The 8,730-nt window shown below is 46.1% G+C and overlaps 1 pseudogene; it reads left to right on the top strand.

Annotated features, from left to right (window-relative positions):
- Nucleotides 1-5,718: 5,718 nt before the first annotated feature.
- LOC110291895 lies at nt 5,719-6,499 on the top strand (annotated as a pseudogene).
- The last annotated feature ends 2,231 nt before the right edge of the window (nt 6,500-8,730 follow it).

Here is an 8,730-nt window from a genome sequence, read left to right as displayed (position 1 = left end):
CTGATTCACCACCTCTGCACAGCCCCACAATAGACACACATACAGGCATACATGCACACACATGCACACGTACACTCACACATTCACACTTACACTCACACACAAACACACACATGCACACATGCATGTGCATGTGCACACACAGGCTCACTTACATTCACATATGTGCACACATGCATGCACGCACTCATACATACACATACAGGGACACACACACATGCATGCACCCCTCCCAGGAGTTGTCCAATCTCCTCACGTGGTTGAAACTCTCTTGGGAGTGATGGTCAAGTCTTAGCGATATGTTTCCCTGGTGTTCATCGTGGTGTTTAGCACACAAGGAGAATTCAACCCATGCCTACTGAATAAGTGAGTGAAGAAGTTACAGAAAATGTAAACCCAGGCTGAACCCAGAGCAGAGGGGAGCCAAACTCTGGATCCTTCCACTAGAGGGCACTCTCGCCGTGCTCTTCCCAGGCTGTCTCTCCTCAACCAGCTGTGAGCGAGGCTGGCAGAGACACTCAGGATCTGGCAGCCTGGCTTCTTGCTGGGCTCCTGTCAGTCTCTTCAGATGCATCCTTTTTTCTCTACTTACTCTTCTCTCACGCCATGCTTGACACACACAATGCTTGGCTACAGCAAATACAGACCCTTTCTCACTTCTTAGTTCTGACCAGAAATGGTTTAAATCATCAGTGAATATTAATTATGGACAAGCTTTGAGGGTTCCAGCCTTCCTGCTGCTTTAATGTTTCTGAGCAACACAAGGTGTTACTTTGCTATGTTAGTGAACATATGCTTTTGGTAGAAGGGTTGGGGTTGCCTGAGAGACCCTCAAATCGAACATGTTGCCAGGCAATGCTTAGCCTTGACCAGGGCACATATTAGTGCACACCTCGAAGCACACGCCTAGTTGTGAAATAAGCGTCTTGTAGTCTTCAGCCTCATTCGTAACGGCCCCTCTTTATGGAGCTCTACACTGGGAAACTACACTTACATTCTTGTGTTCAGTACTGTGTGCTTCTCTTTAGAGACAGGGTGATTATGTAAAGGACCATTCTCAGAATGATCCAGGTGGTGGGAGCGGGCAACTGGAACATCAGTGTCAGCAAAGGGGGCTGCAGAGGAGAGATGCTGTGTTGGGGGCTTTGTCTCTCTTCACCTCATGATGTGGGGTTAAAGAATATGCTGTAACACCAAGGGCATTCCTAGAACTTGTTTGTAGGGCAGAGATAGGAAGTGGGAGACTAAAGGAAAGAGACATTTAAAAGCCATGAACTAAGTAAGATTAGTTTTTTTGTTGTTTGTTTTTCGTTTTTGTTTTAAATCAGGAGGCTGGTGGGGTGGGTAGTGTGGAGAGGGGCTCAGTCTGCTAGGCTGGAAACAGCCAAAGAGAGAGTTTTAGGGGGAGGCTCTACCTTGGTCAAAGGGAAACATATGGGAAAAGAAGATTATAAAATACCTATGGTTTATTATTTGATTGTTTTTTAATCATCTTAAAAAATCCCAGAACATTTTGATTGTCTCCCATTCTTGGTTGTTAGAGTCTTGTTTAAGTGAGACTTTATTGAGTCAGGAGCACAGGGACCTCTGGGATTGTGTGGGTTAAGTGAGGAACATGGTGTAACAACTATCCAGTTGTTGAAGGGTGCCTGGTCACCCTTGAACAATCCCCACTGTCTCCAAAAAGAGATTCAGAATGGAACATAAGAATTTAAGTGTAGCTTCCCAGCAGGAAGCCCCATGGAGCACTGTGAAGGGTAGCTGTTATGAATGAGGCCAACTGCTCACATAGCATTCTTTAAAAAATAACAGTGAAGCCCATTTCACAAGGGCAGGATGCCTCCTTTATGACGTGAAAGCCACCGAGTTTGACTGAGCATCTCTGGAGGAGATCCTGTGGCTTCTAGAATCCCTTTCGATCCTGAAGTCTGTGGCTTCATTAAAACGGCAGGTTGCCAGGCCAGCGGAGTGTTTTACCTGCTGCATCCAGAGACCGACGTTAGTGTGTGCCAAGGAGGGGTGCACGAGGAGATGGTGGGCTTCTGGTCTGCCTGATGGGGAATCCTTTCTAGTAGCTAAGTTAACTCCTGGATCCTGTCACCCTGCCTCCTGACCACTAAGGGGTCATCCTGCATCACCTGCATAGAATCAGAACCGTTTTAGCTTCACAATCATCTGCTGAAAACACCCTATGTTTTGCAACAGAGTCGGTGCTGCCAGTGCAAGTGTTTCCGAAGCACAGTGACTTAAGTTCAACTCTGTGAGAGGCAGAGCTGTGGAAGCCAATGGCTGTCAAGATGTCTGTGAATGGCTGGAAATATGCACCGGAAGGCAGTGATAACAGGCAAGGGGATGCTTTGCTGAAAAGCCCGTGTGTGTGTGTGTGTGTGTGTGTGTGTGTTTGAATGTTCCTGCATGTGTGTACATATGGAAGTTAGTGGACAATCTCAGGTGTCATCCTTAGGAATACTACCCACCTTCTTGGAGACATGGCCTTTCACTGACCTGGAGTTCACCATTAGACTAGGCTGGCCAGAGGGCCTTAGGGCTCTTCCTGTCTCTGCCTCCCCAGCACAGGGATTCCAACTGTGCACCGTCACACCCAGCATTTTTGCCTGGGCTCTGGGGATTGACTTGGGCCAAGTATTTTCTAGCCGTGTTCAGAAAAGAGCGAGTGGGGCTTCCCAAGTCAAGAAAGACAGGGAAAGGGCACGCTACAGGATAAAGACCAACTGTGCAAGGCCGGGTAATGACTGAATGGGAGATCTAGAGCCAAGGAGGAGTTAGGAGCATCCTGGCATCCTTAAATCTCAGTGCTCTTTGGTGGATCTACTGCGCCATACTTGGGACTTAAACTGGGTGTATGATGTTTTTATTTTATGGGGCTGATGTTGGTGTTCTGATCAGAAATGCATTAGGGCTGTGTGTGCACATGTGAGTGTGTGTGTATATGTATGTGTGTGCATGTGTGAGTGTGTGTGCATGTGTGTCTGTACATGTGTGTGCATATATGTGTGTGTGCATATGTGAGTGTGTGTGCATGTGTGAGTGCGTGTGTTTTCATTGATGGGACAGTGAAAGTGGTGGCTATGGACTCACTGCCCCTCTGTCTCCTCTGTGTGGGTTCACTCTGGGATGTTCTCTTCCTCTGGACACATTCTGTTGGACACATTCAATTTGGGATTTTAAAAGGTTACTAGGTTAAAGCTGTTCTTACGGTTTAGATTTGTTTCGGGCCTTTGGAAAGAAAAATTCCCTTGCTATTTGTTTTTCAAATTTCTCCCTTCTCCCTCTCAGATTCCATGCTTGTTTAATCTTGTTTAAACAATTAGAGTCACTTTGAGGAAGCCACAGTTGGAGCACTTTGGGGAGGGGGCTGGGGCTGACATTGAGCTGTTCTCTCTTCTTCTAGGGCCTTTCCCACACTTCGCTCTTCTGCCAGCTGATTATCACATGTGAGAAGGCACCAGGTGACACAGTTCCTCTCCAAGGGCCAGCTCCTTCTGGATGCTGGGTGGCAAAGGCTTGCCCTTCCCATGTGTGAGAAGAGGAGTGTTTTTGTTTTGTTGCTGTTGTCTTCTTTTTTTTTTCTTTTTCACACATTTGATTAAAACTCTTGGGCCTGATTTAGGCAAGACTGTGAGAGAGGCAATGTGAGGCCTGGGCAGATGACAGCTGAGAGAGTCTCTGTTCCATCCTGTTTCCTCCAGGGCTCAGCTGGGTCTAGCCTGGGCAGAGACCCTTTGGTTTAAGGTATGCAGACACCTTCTTCCTCCCCTGCTTCACTTCTGCTGGCGCCTCAGCTTCTTGGAGTTGGTCTGTGACTCCTGATGGCTGGGTGGTGGGGGTAGGAGCTTCCATACACCACTGATACCAAGGGCTGGTAAGGCAGTTTCCTGGAGCCTGGTGGAGCCTGAGGGCTGAGGTTTAGGATGCTTGCAGTAGGAGTGTGAATCCCAGTGATTCACGGGCAGGCGTGAGAAATTGGGCCAGGCGTGTTTAAAATGTGGCTTGCTTAGTCCTTGTGATAAGGAGCATCAGTCCCTTCCTTTCACTGGCTACATTACACCCATCCTCAGGAGGTAGAAACTGAGGCTTGGAGCAGTCACCTTTGTTAAAGAAATGGCTTTGGTTCCTGGAGTGATAGCCAGCTAAGTTTAAAACCTCGTGTTATTCCATATCCATTTACACGGGCAGAGTGGAGGTAATGGCTTGAAAGTCGCGACGATTTTCCAGCCCACCATCAAATGCAATCCTACTGAATTTCCTCAAATGAGCAAGGAACAGTCCTCCTCCAGCAAACATACGACTGCAGTCTATTCATGCAACATGAAACCACAAACACAAGCATCCTGGGTCATGAAAAGCAGCTGCTGGAAGACACAGGCTCCGTCTGGGGTTTTCCCATTAATCGTTTCTACCCATTCATTTATTTTGGGTTAGGCTAGTTCTGGCTAACAGACAAGTGCTAACAGGCACCAAGGTGGAGCAAAAATGTACGAGAGTCTCCAGCTGAGAAAAGTCTGTATGTTCACATATTTTTAGTTTACTGGGAAGGATGGTGCTATTTATTTTAAACAGTGCACCCCCACCCCCCAAGGCATACTTCCTCAGCAACAGCCTCTAAGAATCTTCAATTTGAAGCCACACTGAGCGTGAATGGGGGAAGCAGGTGTGTGCAAAGGAGGGCTTGTCCCAAAGTGTGGATCTTGCTTCTGAGCCCTGGGTGAAGTTGCATACCATCTCATAGCCAATCAATCTTCTATGTCCTTTCTGCTCAGGTTATCGTCAAAATGAGCTGCAATGTTCAAGTACACCGATTGGCCTATGACTTTGGCCTGAGAGTGCCAGGGCAGGGTATAGTTAGGCAGACGCTATCTTTCTAGAATTTTAGAACTGGTTGGGGAGGTAATGCCTCAAGTGGATTTCCTAGAAGATTGTTCTTTTCCTGGAAAGTTCTAGAAGAGTCACAGACTCACACACTGTCTTACTCCTGTCTTGGTCACATTCTTGTTGCTGTGATAAAACACCATGACCAAAGCAACTTATAAAAAAATAAGTATTGAATTGGCTTACAGCTTAAGAGGATTCAGCATCCACCATGGTGAGGCAGTAGAGGAAGTAGCAGGCATGTTGGCTAGAGCAGCTGAAATCTCATATCCTTGGTCTACAATAAGGAGGCAGAGGGCACACTGGGGATGTTGAAAGTGTTGGAAACCTCAAAGCTTGCTTCCAGGGACCTGCATCTTCCAACAAGGCTCAATCCTTCCCAACAGCTTTACCAACTGGAGACCAAGTATTTTAACATAGGAGCCTGTGGGAGCCAGTTGTATTCAAATCACACACTCCGCTCCCTGGCCTTCACAGGCTTGCGATCAGGGCACAGTACAAAATACATTCAGTCTGACTTCAGAAGTCCCCAGAGTCTTCCAGTCTCAACACTGTTTAAAAGTTCAAAGTTCAAAGTCTCTTCTGAGACTCAAGACTCTTAGTTACCTCCCCCCCACCCCCGTAAAATAAAAAGCAAGTTATAGAGGCACTGGCTGCGTGTGAAGGAGGACTGGGGGGAACCTTCCAAATATCCTCCTCACCGGTACACCAGGGGTTAGAAAAACCACACCAGGCAAAGAACTTGCATCAAGATCAGGCCTGAGGTACGTTAATGTGGGAGATCTAGCTGGAGAAGTCTGATCACCGGTTATCAAGGAGTCTGGCAAGATGGCGTCTCCCAAGAGCATGCCGGAAGATGCACAGATGATGTCACAAATCCTGAAGGATATGGGGATTACAAAACGTGAGCCAAGAGTTATGAACCAGCTGCTGGAGTTTGCCTTCTGATATTCTAGATGATGCTAAAATCTATTCCAGCCATGCTAAGAAAGCTACTATTGATGCAGATGACGTACGCTTGGCAATCCAGTGCCGTGCTGACCAGTCTTCACTTCTCCTCCCCCAGGAGATCTTTTATTAGATACTGCAAGACAAAGAAATCAACCTCTTTTGCCATTGATCAAACCGTTTTCGGGTCTTAGATTGTCACCTTATAGATAGATATTGCTTAACTGCTCCAAACTACAAATAAATAAATAAATAAATAAATAAATAAATAAATAAATAAATACACCTACTCCTGCAGGAAGAATAACAGTTCCAAGGTTAAGTGTTGGTTCAGTTTCTAGCAGACCAAGAAGTGCTCCCACAGTAGGCACACCAACTCCACAAACCATGTCTGTTTCAACTAAAGTAGGCACTTCAATGCCCCTCACCCAGGGCAGAGGTTTACAGTACAGATGCCTGCTTCTCTGTCCCCTGCTGTAAAAGCTTCCATCCCTGCAACACCAGCAGTTCCGAATGTTCTTATTAATCCATCGTTAATTGGGTCCAACACCATTCTTATTACTACTAATATAGTATCACAAAATACAGCCAAGTCAGCAAATGCACTGGAAAGAAAACTGATGATGAAGAAGATGATGACGATGATGACGACAATTTGTAGTCTAGCCTTGATGCATGTAACCTGTATTCTTGGTCTTTGATCCATTGTACTGAAATTTAAAAATGGTTAGATGGCATAAAGCTGTATAGGAAGTGGTATTTAATAAGTATACTTACTATGCTTTTTGATTAAAATGCTCAGTTTTACTAGGAAAAAAAAGCAAGTTATGTACTTCCAATATACAATGGTACAGAATATATATTACCATTCCAAAAGGGACAAATCAGAGAAGAGTGAGGAAATATTTGACCAAAGCAAGATGGGAACCCGGCAGAGCAAACATGTTATAGTCTTACGTTATAGTTCCATGACTAGAGTCATGGCTCTTCCTGTCCGGCCTTGCTGCCTACTGCACACTTCTCTCTTGGGCTGGTTCCATTCCCTGTGTTCCCTGTGTGCAGCTTTCCTTGCCTGGGATCCCACAAATCTGTCACCTCCAACATCCTGGGGCCTCCAATGCAACCTAGGCTTCACTGTCACCACTTCAGCCAATGGCGGCTCGGGGCCTCCATGCAGCCAATGGCGGCCCAGGGACTCCACTGTCACATACCTGACCTCATAGTCTTTCCTTACTCATGTGTCCTTCATGATTCTAAAGCCAAACCCGCGTGAGAACACCGTCCAGTGCAGCTGCTCCCTTGGGATGGAGCCTTGTCATTCTTGAATCACGTTTCACAAGCCTTTGCTTGCCGTTGCTTTTAGGAACAGAAAATTCCTTTTCAAAACCTGGGAGTCTATCTGGGTGGGTTCTTGCCCCAAGGTCACCTTTCATTTATTCCAGTTTGGATCAAGCCTCTGTTAATTCTCCTAAGGTTAAATTTCTTGGTGCTCTTTTTCAAACTTTGCTTTGCTTTTTTTTTTTTATTGCTTTCTTCCCCATTTTCGCTTTCTCATTGCACATCTTAGTAAGGGTGATTACTATCCATCACAGACTACTAACCTGGACCCTTGAGGCTCTCAGAGACTGAACCATCAACCAAAGAACATGCACAGGATAGACCTAGGCTTCCCTGCACACAGGTAGCAGATGTGTAGCTTGGTCTTTATGTGGGTCCCGAACAACTGGATCCAGGGCTATCCCCAAACCTGTGGCCTGTCCATGGGATATATTTTTCTAGCTGGGCTGCTTAGTCTGACCTCAGTGGGAGAGGATGCTCCTAGCCTCACAGAGACTTGATGTGCCAGGGTTGGGGGAATACCCATCAGGTCCCCACCTGCTCAGAGAAGAAGGGGAGGTAGGATGGGGGAAGGATTGTGGGAGAGGGTGACCAGCAGGGAGGCAGTAAGCAGAGTATAAAGTAAATAATTAGAAAAAAAGAGTGATTACTTACTAACAAACAGGGACAGAGTCAATATTAGGATGCCTTGAAATCTCCTTGGCCAAAGCAATCAGTTCATTACCTTTTAATTTAACCATAAGCAAGTCCTTAGGACAAGGATAGAAAGCAGCTACATTGTTTGCTAAAACATTGCAAGGACAATCTCTAGCCTAGCTGCTAATATCATTTCCCAATGAAATCTTTTGAGCTTGGCCTCCATAGTCCACACAGTTCTCAGCACTATCCTCCAGGGTCTTGCTAGCATGACCTGTTAAATTCTGTTTATAGTGTCCAACCACTTTTCTAGGTCAAAGTCCCAAAGTCTTCTACATTCCTCTAAAACCCAGCATGGTCAAGCTTATTGTAGCAATAGCCTACTTCTTGGTGCCCACTTGTGTCTTAGTTACTTTTTTATTGTTGTGAAGAGACATCATGACCAAAGAAAATTATAACAGTGAAGCTCACACATCTTAATGTGCAGGCAATGATGTGAGCCTTTTGAAACCTCAACCCCCTTCCCCATTGCCTCACCCCCAAGATACAACCTCCTTCAACAAGACCACACCTGATAATCCTTCCCAAACAGTTCTACCAACTGGGGAACAAGTATTTAAACATATGAGCCTAAGGGGGCCCAATCTCATTCTCTCTACATTGCAAATGTCTCCCTGAGAGTGCACGAGCATTCTGGAGAGTCGTATCTGCTTCATCCAGGCTCATGAAGGCTCCCCTGTGCTCACACCGCTCAGAAGGAGCTGGAATCTCTCTGCTTTAGTTGCACTAACAGTTATGTGTTGTCATGCAACACATTCATTCTATCAGAAAAATCCCACTCGGGTCCCCTGTTGCTCTCCCTCTCTCTTTGGAAAATAAGGGTGGGTGCGTAGCTTGGGTGGAGGAAGGACACCAAAG

The sequence above is a fragment of the Mus caroli genome, chromosome 3 (assembly GCF_900094665.2).
Source record: "Mus caroli chromosome 3, CAROLI_EIJ_v1.1, whole genome shotgun sequence".
In the NCBI taxonomy this organism is placed as follows: domain Eukaryota; kingdom Metazoa; phylum Chordata; class Mammalia; order Rodentia; family Muridae; genus Mus; species Mus caroli.
Note: the sequence above shows the minus strand (reverse complement) of the source record. Positions and strands in the feature narration are given on the sequence as shown.